Here is a 13,382-nt window from a genome sequence, read left to right on the forward strand (position 1 = left end):
CTCCAATTCTTTGCTCTCTGTGCCCCACGGCTATCCCTGGAACTGAATGCAGCCAACCCAAACCCTTTGTAATTTCTCCCTCCACTGGCTCGCAGGATATGCCCCCTTTGGCTTGACATGAACTCCATGTTGAGAATTTTGTGCTTAATATTTATTATATCCTACTTTATTATGTTAGTGCTAAAATACTTGCTGTTCCTATTTTGTGTCAGGCAGACATATGGCTGTGTTATACAGACTCCGAAGAGAGTGTAAATGAACTTAGAATTGGCTCGAGATGGAAGAGGGGGAGAATGTTTAATTATAGCAAGGGAACCTCTCACTTCTCACCCCAGATACATCAAGGCAGTTTACTCATGGCCTCCAAATATAATAAATAATAACAAAAATATATCAGCTTTTCAAGTCCTCTCTGGAGCCATCCAGCCACATAGATGAGAGCCCTGGGGTCTGAAGTTCTAATTTGCCAAGGGATTATATACAACACTGTGAAGATATTTATCATCTTTTGGCGAGGGAGAAATTCAATGTGTGGAACAGGTTGGAGAGTAGGAGAAAGTGCAAAGACACAGTAAGAACAAAAGATTTCGCTGTGATTTTGTTGGTAAAATATCTTTTGAACAAAGACTCCCTCAAAGAAACAGGAACAAAATGTAATCAGCTTGAGGGCTCTGAGGATAGCATTGTGCCATATGGATCAAAAGGAAGGCTCTGTTTGATCCCTTTCCTCAGGTGGGCAGTGGGATTTAGGGAAAAGTCTGCAGTTCTAAGATACCGAGAAGAAGCTTTGAAGACAATGAAAAGATGTAAGGCAGGATTTGATTAAAAATAGTTACCCAGGGACATGGTGTAATGGCTCGGTGCACTGCGCTGGTGCTGGGTTCTGTGTGCAGCCTGGGATGCAATTGCACCAGCCACACCATCGGTTCTGAAATAAATCTACTGGAATGGAGTTAGCGTATAGGTCATGCTTTTAGGGAAAGCAGGACCATCAGTGGGGCACCGATGGCTACAACCCTAAGAGTTAAGCCCCATGTTGTTTTCCTTGAAGTAACTGATAAATAAAAATAAAAGCTAACCGAAGTGAACGATGAAGTGTTTTGTAGTCATATGATGTTAGATACTACAGCATGGATGTTGCCTCTTCTCACTTTAAGGTGGAATCCAAAACACACTCAACTCAGAAACTCACAGGAACCCAGTGGAAAGCCACTTTTCCAATTTAGTCAACTACTCTCTATTTCTTCTTTGAGTTTTGGCCATAAGGAACTAACTCCTAATTGTCTTCCAGGGTGCTTCATGAACTGAAGTGATGGCGGTGTCAGTGAGACTCTGAAGACACCCAGTCAAGCCAAGGTTACTGTGTTAGTTAGACTGAGTTGCTGTTCCACACTATCAGAGGGAAAAAAGTGCTTACAGGGGAGAAGGAATTTCCTTAGCTCACAATTTCAAACGTTCCAGTGCGTGGCCCTTGGCTCCATTAGTTTTGGGCCCAAGAGGAGGTGGAACACCGTGGCCGGAGCTGCTCATCTCCTGGAGACGTCTGTCTCCATCTGACTGGAGCAAAATATACATCCTTCGTGACTTACTTCCTCCAGCTAAGCCTCGCTCCCCAAAGGTTGAAAAATCTCCTAAATAGAATCTTCCAGATGGAAGCAAGAGTTGAGTAGAGGAGCCCGTGTGGGGGATTTCATGCTCAAATTGTAACCAATGCATAGGAGTCCTCCAGGCCCAGACGAGGCTTAATGCACCGCAATCAGCAGTTTCTTGATTAAAGGCGTCTCAAGGAGAGCAAGACATTTCCTTGAACATATTTTAGGTAAGATCATCATACTGGTGCTGAATTATGTGAAGGCAGATTTTTTGGGTAGGTTCTACTTATATTCTTGTTTTTGGCATCCAATACTGTTGGGGTTGCTGGGCATTTCTTATTGGTTTTGCAGAGAGCTAGTCTGAAAAGTCCCGAAAAGATATGCAGACAGATTTTGGTGACCATTATTCATTTTCCCAGGGTTATACATATAAGATTTCATTTACTTTCTATTCAATATATGGATTTTATTTAAAAAGTAGATTTTTTTCTATTCAATCCTAGTAAAGTGTGAATTATGGTCTGGTGTATTCAATTTTTATCCAGCTGAATGTATATTAGCTGGTATTCCTGACACTATGTCTGCTAGTCTTCAAGAATTTTCAAAATTTCTCTTTGGGTAATAGGAACCTATCTACAGAAAATCTAAGAAACTGGGACTGGATGTAATAATATTCATTAAGATTGTGTATTAATAGCATCTATTATTTGGATCTTTGGACTTGAAAACTGTGAAGTAATACGGAATGTCTTCTTCAAGGACAAAATAAAGGAAAGATGGATTACACCCCAAGGATGCTTTGGTCACCATTTCTCCCTGTCTTGCTCAAACAGGAAAATAGGGTTCGTGATGGATAGCTGTCAGGCTATGACTGTCTCTTTCTTTATTGGGAACAGAAGAAGGCCCAGTTGACACTGATTGATGTGTGTTGTGACATGAGTTGGCATGCTGTAATGTTGATCACTGATGGGAATGGAGTGTGGCCTTACACAGTCTTCCCTGGAACAGGGTCCCTCATTTTTACTTGGGGATATTTTCTTCCTTTTGATGTATGTCTTGTTACACGAGTCATTTTAGCTGCACCAATTCCCCGTTCTTTTCTGTAGATGGAGGGGAGAAGGAAATGAACATCCGCGCTGGATGGTTTAGAGGTTTACTTGCCTGGAGCAAAGGTGTTTAAAACAGAAGTTGTCTCCCAGGCCCAGGTCTAGGATCTCAGGTTAGATTGGCCAGTCTGCTTTGCAGTGCCCAGGACCATTTTTCTCTGTAAATTTTGAATGGCAAGTAGTGGACTGCTAGAGTCTCAGATTCTGATACTCATCTGAATGTACTCATCTGTTCCACAGCTATGATGAAACACTTTAGTCTAAGTGATTTATAAGGAGAAGAGGTATATTTGTTTTATAGTTCGGAGGCTGAAACTTCAAGATGCCTCAACACTATTGATTCTACCTCTGGGACAAGCCTTTTGGTGGCCTTACAGTGGTAATAGCATATATAGAATTAATCATGTGCTGAGACATGTTCAAGCCAGAGCACAGAAAAGAAATAGCTGGGTACCTCTCTGAGATCCAATGAGAATTTAATCCTTTCTGGAAGTCAAGGTTCCCAAATGATCTGTCTTCTTCCCATCTCTACCTGTCAATGGTTCTATCATCTACAACACTGTCCCATTGGGGACCAGTCATCCAATGCATATGCCATTAGCGGACATCCCCAAACCATATCCAAACCACAGCATTGAGGTATCTTTGAAATGGCACCCAGGCCACTTTTCCATTACCATCCCTCTGGGTTTGGGTGCTCACAGATGACTGCCACTAAGGTTCAAGTCTCGTTGCCTATGCATAGTCAATACGACTTTATCATCAAGTTAGGGACAAGTAGTTGTTGGGCTAAGGATACACCTGTCACCTGTGGAATTCATAGCAGTTGGAAACTTTGCATTATATAACGGCATTTCCAGTCTTTGCTGGGAATAGCCTATGTTTTTCAGAGGTTCTGCATGCCCACAGAATGGTACCACAGCAGCACCATCTGCTCTCTGTTTGTGCTACTGCATTTGCCAGGTTACTTTTTACTGCCATGTATACTACATTGTGACAGCAAACAGATCTACTAAATATAGAATTACAGCATTCTTTTAATTACAGTCATTTCAATTGCTCATCAACACAATGAAAAATGGAAGGAGTACCACAAGGTTGCTGAGCTGTCATTTCTTTTAATAGCTCTCTGCGATTAAGATCACTTCTTGCAGGTGGGATGCACGTCTTTCTTTCTAATGACTGTAAATACTGAAGGAGGGTGTTAACACGGGAACCTTTAACCTTAATCTAAGAGTTCCACCCCATCTATTCTCTTTTCATCCCTGAATTGTTTTAGGATTTTTTTCTCCTGCCACTACTTTGTTTCTTCTTATGGTGGAGGAGAGAGCAGATATAACAAAGGACATATGCAAACTGTTTTTACCTAAGAATCAGAGCCAAGTTAAGAACAAGGTGGAGTCTTTAGGAATGACCTTCCAAGTCTACAAATGCTGCACAGAAAGGGGTCTGTGGTTGGTAGTGTGAAGTGTAGAGTGTTATTAGAACTTCTCCCAGTCAGCAGAATTATTCCAAGCATAGAAAGCTTATAATGACAAGAAAGATCTTCAGATCCTTCCATTAAACCATTGACTGTATCAGGGCTGTGGACTGCAAGCAAAGATTGAGATCATATCATCTTGGTTATGAACATAATCATGAATAGGACTAGAAGTTTTCCATTGTGAAACTGTCTTTTGTAGCTATTGAATAATATTTAATGTAATTAACTTTATAAATATAAAGTTTTTTTAATATTTTTATTAACTTGAGTAATTCTTATTTATATTTCAAAATATAAGTTTAAAAATTGGATGTACAATAAAAATCATATTATGGACTCTTTCCCAAGATATAGCACTTGATAATTCCAAAATAAAGACAAATATTTATCCTTAGTAGCTTTCTTCAAGTTAAGAAGTTGTTTAAACATATTGATATTGTTTGGCCATAGAAAAGCTAATCCATTTTGATGAAATTCACTCAACCCATACTTGAATCCATTTGTAAATATTCTTGAATAATCAACTGGTCAACCTGTTTGGATTAATCAATTCTCTAAAGTTTGTAAAATGATAGTTAATGAGCAATTCTAGGTTATGTTGGGCCTGCCATTTTGGAGGTGTCTGGAAATTTCTTTAATAAAGAGAATGTTGCACATGCTTATGCATAAAATGATTATTTGAAATGAGAAACAAAAAGTTATGCAATTAATTAGGTAGATTTAAAATCATCATAAACCTTAAAAACAGTTTTATTAATTATCCTCTTGATGGATTTCTGCAATTACTGCATTTTCAGTTACACTCTCTTTGCATATTCAAATGAAAAACATTTTAATTTATAATTTTATATAATGATAACAGACAATGACCTTTTATCGATCATGGCCTTTGATCATTTAGAAATATTTATTTGATTTTATCTACCCCTTCATTTGTAATGCCATGCAAATGTTTAGGACTTTTGTCAAAACATAGAAAATATTAAACTTTGTTTTATATGTAAATTAGAAATACTTTAAGAATTTTTTACAGTATATTTTAATCATATTCATTCTCCTTCCCTCAGCTCTTCCTAGGTTCACCCTCTTTTCTCTTTCCACTTAACATTGCATCCTATTTATACCCATTAAGGCCAGTTTATGCTGTTCAAATCTTTTTCGATGTGAGCTCTTCCACTGGAGCATGGTCAATTTATATCAAACTAACATTGTCGAGGAAACTGAGCCTTTCTCTGCAGCCACAAACTGTCAATAGCTCCTTGGGTTGAGGTGGAATTTCGTGCTGTATTCCTATCTCTGTGGTCTTGTTTAAGCTTGCACAGGTCTTTTTTCATGGTGTTACAATTGGTGTGAGCTCATAATCTGCCCTGCTGTATCCAGAAGACACTGATTGTTAGCAGTCATCCACTGCCTCTGGATCTTAAATTCTGTCTTCTTCCTTTTCTGCCATGATTCAGAAACCTTTGGAGAAATGAGTGCAGAATATGTGTTTTATTTAGGGCTGAATAGTCTGTAGTCTCCTCCTCCTCCTCCTTCCCCTCCTCTTCCTGCTCCTCCTTCCTTTCCTTTTATATATTACATCCTGGCTGCTGTTTTCCTCCTCTCCTCCCAGTCTCTCCCTCCCAACTCCCCTCTTCTCCAAATCCACTTTTCTTCCATTTTTCTTTCAGACAAGGACAGGCCTCACAGGGATATTAACCAAATATAGCATACCAAGCTACAAAAAGACTAGGCACCACCCTCATACTAAGGCTGGATGAGGGAACCCAGTAGGAGGAAAAGGATATCCAAATCAGACAAAGGTGTTAGAGACAGCCCCTGCTCCCATTGTTAGGAATCCCACAAGAACACCAAGCTACACAACCATAGCACATACTCAGAGGGTTTAGGTCAGACCTATGGAGGCTCCATGATGGTTGCTTCATCTTCTGTGAGCCCTGCTTAGTTGATTCTGTGGGTTTGCTTATATTGTTCTTGACCCTGCTGGATTCTATAATTCTTCCTCCCAATCTTTCGCAGGATTTTTCAAGCTGTCCCTAATGTTTGGCTGTGGGTCTCTGCATCGGTTTCTATCAGTTGCTGGATGAAGCCTCTCTGACGGTGATTATGCTAGGGTCTAGTCTATTAATATAGCAAAGTATCATTATGAATAATTTCATTTTTCTAGTCATGTTTAGTTCTATCTCAAGTCTCTGGGTTACCCAGCCTCTGGTTCCTGGCCCTCCAGGCAGTGTCAAGGATGGATGAACTCCCTCTCATGGTGTGAGTCTCAAATGGGGACCAGTCCTTGATTGGCCAATTCCACAAGTTCTGTGTTGCCTTTGTTCCAACATATCTTGCAGACAGGACAAGTTGTAGGTTGAAGATTTTGTGGCTGGGATGGTGTCACAATTCCTTCACTAGGAGCCTTGCCTGATTACAGAGGCTGGCTGCTTCAGGCTCCATATCCTCCTTACTAGGAGACTTCACTAGGGTTACTCTCATAGGTTTCAGGAAGCCTTGCACTAGGGTTCTACCTCACCCTTGAAATGCAATCCAATTCCAGTTGTTTCTCCCAATACTTTCCCCCTCAATCCACTACCCCACCTGATCGAGCCTTCCTGCTCCCACCTCCACCTGCCTCCAGTGCACCCGTAAAATCTATTCTATTTCTCCTTTCCAGTGGTACTGATGCATCCTCCCCTTGAGCCATCCTTGTTACTTGGCTTCTCTGAATCTGTAGATTATAGCATGATTATCCTTAGCTTTGCATCTAATATCCACTTATAGTGAATACATACCACCTTGGTCTTTCTAGGTCTGGATTACCTCACTCAGAGTGAGTTTTCCTAGTTTCGTCCACTTGCCTGCAAATTTCATGTTTTTTTTTAAACAACAGAACAATACTCTACTGTGTACATGTACCACATTCCCCCCATTCTTTGTTGAGGGGCATTTAGGTTGTTTCCATTTTCGGACTATTATGAATAAATCTGCCATGAGCAGAGCTGAGCAAGTGTCCTTGTCATAAGGTGGAGCATCTTTTGCGTATATGCCCAGGAGTGGTAGAGCTGGGTCTTGAGGTAGATCAATTTCTAATTTCCTAAGAAACCAACATATTTATTTTCGAAGTATCTGTACAGATTTGCACTCCCACCAGTGATGGAGGAGTGTTTCCCTTGCCTTACATTCTCACCGGTATATGCTGCCAGTTGAGTTTTTGATCTTTGCCCTTCTGATAGGTGCAAGATGGATCTCAGAGAGTCATTTCGATTTGCATTTCCCTGATGGCTAAGGATGTTGAACATTTCTTTAAGTGTTTATTGGCTGTTTGAGATTCCTCTGTTGAAAATCTCTGTTTAGATCAGTACCTCATCTTAAAATGGATTATTTTTTTCTTGATGCCCAGTTTCTTGAGTTATTTATATATTTTGTAAATTATCCCTTGATCAGGTGTTGGATTAATAAAGATCCTTTTTCTATTCTGCAGGGTGCCATTTTGTCCTGTTGATGGTATCCTTTGCCTTACAGAAACTTTTCGGTTGCATTAGGTCCCATTCATTAGTCTTTGACCTTAGTGTCTGTGATATTGGTTTCTGTTCAGGAAGTTGTGTCCTGTGCCAATCTATTCAAGCATAGACCCCACTTGCTCTTCTGTCAGGCTTAGTGTATGTGGTTTTATGGTGAGCTTAAGATCTATTTCATTCTTCTACATGCTGGCATCCATGCTGGACTAGCACCATTTGTTGAAGATTTTTTTCCTGTACATAATTCTCGTTTCTTTATCAAAAGTCAGGTGCTTGGATTTACATCTTCAGCTTCCATTCAATTCCATTGATCAACCTGTGTGTCTTTATACCAATACCATTCAGTTTTTATTACTATTGCTCTATGGCACAGCTTGAAATCAGTGATGGTGATACCTCTGGGAGTTCTTTTGTTTAACAGGATTATTTTAGCCATCCTGGCTTTTTTTCCTATATGAAGTTAAGTATTGTCCTTTCAGGGTTTGTAAAGAATTGTGTGGGAATTTTGATGGGGACTGTGTTGAATCTGTAAATTGCTTTTGGTAAGAGGACCATTTTTACTCTGGTAGTCTAACCAATTCGTAAGTGTGAGAGTTCTTTCTCTCTTCTGATTTCTTCTTCAGTTTCTTCTTCAGAGACTTGATGTTCTTGTCATACTGGTTTTTCTCTTGTTTGGTTAGAGTTATCCCAAAATATTTTATATTATTTGTAGCTATTGTGAAGGGTGTTGTTCTCCTGATTTCTTTTTCAGCCTGTTTGTTCTTTGAATATAGGAGGGGTACTTTTTTTTCTTCATTAGTTAATCTTGTAATCATCTACCTCACTGAATGTGTTTATCAGCTATGGGAGTTCCCTGGTATAATTTTAGGGGGTGCTTATTATACTCTCATATCATGTGGAAATAATGATACTTTAATTTTTCCTTTCCAATTTCCTTTATTGGTCTTATTGCTCTAGCTAGAACTTCAAGTACTATATTAACTTGAATGTCAAGTAGTATATTCTCTAGACTCTTACTCTCTGCCCCTGGTCCAGTAGTGAATCTCTGTATTGATCATCATCTACTGCAAACAGAAGCTTCTCTGGGGCAGGTTGGTAGATTCCTTATCTATTAAGTGTTCTTAGGTAGCATCTATTCTGAAACAGTATTTGATTTGATAGCACCCCTAAAGATTTGGGATCTAGAAGACACCTCCGTGGTAGAGTGCTATTCTAGCCAACTTGAAGAGTTTGGTGCAATGCTCAGCACCTCAAACCAAACCAAACCAAAAGATAACAAAAACCAAAATCTCAGCCAAGCACTCAAACAGCTAAGCTGTCACTTACATTAGACATTGACATTTTTCTTTGCTAGACTTCTGTACTTACTTTGAATTTTAACATTATTATTTGGCAAAGTGGTGGTATAATATCAATTTTTTTCAAGCTAATGATACTTATGTTCAAGCTTCAGCTCCCACGGTAATATAAGAATTTTGGTGATGTTATTTTTTCAAGTCTTCTTTGGCGACATATTGAGATTTCATGGGTGCTGCTTCCCTGTCATATATAGAAGACACCATCTCACAACAGGCATCATGGGGCTCAAGTTCTTATAATCTTTCTGACCACCATCCATGATGTTCCCTGAGCCAAAGGAGTGGGAGTTCTGTTGTAGATCGGCTTGCTAGATCTGGACACCCCACAACCAGTTGTTCTGTACATTTTGACCAGTTATGGTTTCCTGTAATGTTCTTTGCTGTTAAAAGAAGATTCAATGATGAGAGGTGAGAGCCACACTTATCAGTGGGTATAAGGTTGAATATCCACCATGCAGTTAGGGATCATACTGGTGACAGAAGTGGCTACACTAGGTTTTCCTGCCTCTGAGAGAGGAAGATTCCATTCTTTACCAGGGAAGAGTCTCCTTATTTATTACCAATCCCAAATGGTCACTCCTAAATACATATACATATGAACATCAATAAATGAACTCAACATGTCACACACACACACACACACACACGCACATACACACACACACGCACACACACACACGTCAATAATAATTAAAGAATAACAGAACATAAAAAGAATTTTAGTGATATGAAAATTCAACCATTCTGTTTCCTGTTTTGTTTGTTTTTGAGACATGGTCCTACTATGTAGCCCTGCCTAGCCTTAACCTCACTATGTGGACTATTCTGGCTTCAAATATACCAAAACCTATCTACTCCGCTTTCCAAGTACTCACGTTAAAGATATGCACCACCATGCCCAGCTCTGCCAATATTATTTTTCTATTTACATTTTGCATTTTTCCTATTACCACATTTCAGTGTTGAACTAACATTAATTCTGCAAAATATAAAATGAACCTGAGATTAAAGCATAAACAAGAACAGTGCTACCTAGTTTAAAATGCAGTCATGTTTTGTTCAGCTGAAAGCATTTGTAGTCAAATTAATCTTATACCCCAGTTACTTGCTAATGGATATTTACATTCCTTTCTTCATTATATTTTACTGTGCTGGTACAGTATTGTGAGCTATTCTATCTACAACCACTAGGCTTTATTTGGGCAATCTCTATTAAATATTCTAAAATAGACTCTAATCTAATATTTCAGGATATAAGAACCATAGGACAACTATGGCTTGTGATGTGTGATAAATTCCACAAGGACTCTCATGAATGGGAGCGAGATAAGGATGCATTTGCATAGCTAAGCACAGCCCTGAGATAAGCACGTTTCAGTTTGATCATGCTTGTATGTAAACAGAATCCCACTGAAGAACAGGAGTTGGCTTTGGCTTCCTGTGCTTTGTCTCTTGCTTCTGCTTTCTGGCCCACATAATTGGTGCCTGAGAATCCCTCAACTTCTGGATGTCACGGTGTACATTTTGGCTGTGCAGCTCAGAGGATGATGACACTGGGCAAGCTGGAGCAGTGGGCTGTGGGAGGATTTCTGTAAATCATTTCTACGCTGGAATGGCAAGTCATAAGCTAGCAGAAAAGACTGGAAGTTGCATGGACATATCCTATTAAGGCCCCTCTCAGTGTGCACATAATTCCATTTCTGAGTTAAAAACTAAGATGGTTCACGATTGCAACACTGTTTACTCCACATGGGAGCAGAGTTGAAAAAAAGGAAGTCAGAGTAAAAAGAGATAGAACTTAAAGTCATTGCCCCCAGACTTTTATAAAATTATGTACTATGACAGGAAGTCACTCTATTGGGCAACTATAGAGTGCAAATCCTGGAAGCTCAGAGTATCCCTTTGTTTGGGAAATTCTTTCCCCTGACCCATCTCCCTCTTTCCTTCCATTCCTGTCTTCTTCCTTCTGTCTTTCTATGCCCCTCTCTCTGGTCCTTCCTCTCTTTCCCCTGCTAAGTTCAACTGTGCATCACTGAGGAGTGACGTTATTCCTTAAGTGTGATGAACAGCACAGTCTTATTTTGAGAAACAAAGGCCATGTACCAACGGAACAATGTTCTATATATGGCACAGACAAGACCCATTGCTTCATGTGTGTTTATGGTGCAGCAACTTCTCATTTGCTAAGTGACTCTCAGTTGTGTTTCTCAGCTCTGTCTGCCATTTTCTGCAGGAAATAAAGCCCATCATTTCCACCGGAAGGAACAGGTTAAACACCATCAGGCAAATGGGGTTTCCAAGTTTATACTCTGTGTCATGACACCGACACATGGCAAATGCTTAAACAGTTTTATTTAAGAACAGAATTACCAGAGCATGGAAATACTGAGGTAAATATCAAGAGACTGTGACATTTTCTAATCTACTACATTGTTAGTAAAATTGAACCTAGAAGCTGTCCTGTGTAATGGTCCTTGAGGTGGAAACCTACTGCTGTGTTCCCAGTAGCCAAGACTGGGTGCAGTGTCTACACTGGCATTCTGTCCTGATCAGCAGCCACGATAAAATAAATGCTTATGTTCACCTGGCAACAGAGCTTTGGATCAGAAATTTGTTCCTGGAAAAAACCACTCAGGAGTCAGTGATTGTTACCTTTCTAAAGCTCTTAAGATAAGTGATATTCAGAGCAAGCCTTAAACAAGTTCTAACAATTCAATTCACAAAATGATCATCCTTTGAGTAACCTCAATTATAGAGTAAAAATCCAGGTATACATTTGATCCTTCTGTGACTGTCACCTCAAGTGTACTTGACCTTTATCTGTATGACTGTTTTGGAGTCTCACCATGTAGGCCAGGCTGGCCTTGAACTTGTGATCTTTTTGCCTCTTCCTTTTAAGCAGTAGGGCCATCAGGATGAGCCACCACTTGTGATTACGAAGGTGACTTTAAAATGGAAGAAGTGGCTGAGTTGGAAGCACTGAGGACCATGACCACGAGAGTGGAAGGACATATACAAAATCAAGACAGACAGAGAACATCTGCTACTGACCAGGGACACACTGAAGGGACAGGTTGCTGCAGACAACTGTGTGACTGAATTATCTGCTCATCTGTGATCATGACTAAATAAACTAAGTTCTCTTGAACTATGTCCCAGCTCCAGGGCAGTCCTACTTCCTATTGAAACAGCCCCAGCTTCTGCCCAGAACTTTCACATTTGCTTTCCCTCCAGCATGGTTTCCTCACTGCTGTCAAAAATAATGGGCTGGGAAGATGGCTCAGTTCATAAAGCCAAGATCAATCCTGAGAACCCAGGTTAGGAAGAACAACCTGGTGCAGTGGCATGTGTTGAGTTCTGGGTGCTGCAGGAGGGGGAGATCGATTCTTGGGGCTCGTTAGTTAGCCAGCTTAGTTTTATTTCAGCAAGACACCTGGCTTCAAAGGATGGCACTTAACAAATGGCATCTGAGGTTCTCTTCTGGCCCCCCGTATACATCTACACACAGTGCGCATGCACCACACCTCCTATTTCCCCCATAAAAAGACAATTCTATTATGTGTAATAAAATGAGAGGTGAGAGCTGAAGATAGAAGATGAACATGTTGGAAATACTATGCATACACAATGGGGCACCACTCAGCGGTTAAGAAATGACATCATGAAAATTTCAGGCATAAGGATGGAACTAGAAAAAAATCATCCTGAGTGAGGTGACCTAGCCCCAGAAAGACAAATACGGTACGTACTTAATTATAAGTGGATATTAGTTGTAAAGGACTAACTTACCGCAATCCACAGACCTAGAGAGGATGAGAAACAAGGAGGGCTCAAGCGGGGGCGAGGGGAATGCACGAATCTTCCTGGGAAAGGGAAATAGATTTCTCAGGTAGATTAGGAGTAAGCGGGGATAGGAACAGGAGGGATTAGGTGTGGGGTGGGGGGAAGGAGAGAGTACTGGGAGAAACAACTGCAATTGGGGAACACTTTGGGGGCAAGGTAAAAACCTAGTGCAATGGAAATTCCCTAGACTCTCTGAGTGTGACCATAGTAGAGACCCCTAGTAATGAGGGATACAGAACCTCAACCAGACATCTTCTGTAAGGAGGCAATGCTTCTAGTAGAGGGATTCGTCCTATAATTTGCTCTGCCTGAAAGATATGCTGGGGTAAAGGTGACACAGAACTTGTGAGAGTGGCCAACCAATGACTGGTCCAACTTGAGACCCACACTATGAGATGGAGCCTATCCTTGATATTGCCTGGAGGGCCAGGAACCAAAGGTTGGATAGCCCAGAGACCTAGGATAGAATCAAACATAACTGGCAAAAAGAAAGT

General features: G+C 40.3%; 1 long non-coding RNA gene across 1 annotated transcript in view; it reads left to right on the plus strand.

Annotated features, from left to right (window-relative positions):
• LOC147994801 (uncharacterized) overlaps nt 1-12,786 on the plus strand; it is a 340,279-nt gene extending 327,493 nt beyond the window's left edge. The window contains exons 3-5 of the long non-coding RNA XR_015686471.1: nt 1,292-1,819; nt 11,279-11,435; nt 11,948-12,786. This is a non-coding gene — a long non-coding RNA (uncharacterized LOC147994801). The remainder of the gene's footprint in view (nt 1-1,291; nt 1,820-11,278; nt 11,436-11,947) is intronic.
• Nucleotides 12,787-13,382: the final 596 nt, after the last annotated feature.

This window comes from Rattus norvegicus, chromosome 4 (assembly GCF_021556685.1).
Source record: "Rattus norvegicus strain SHRSP/BbbUtx chromosome 4, alternate assembly SHRSP_T2T, whole genome shotgun sequence".
Lineage (NCBI taxonomy): Eukaryota > Metazoa > Chordata > Mammalia > Rodentia > Muridae > Rattus > Rattus norvegicus.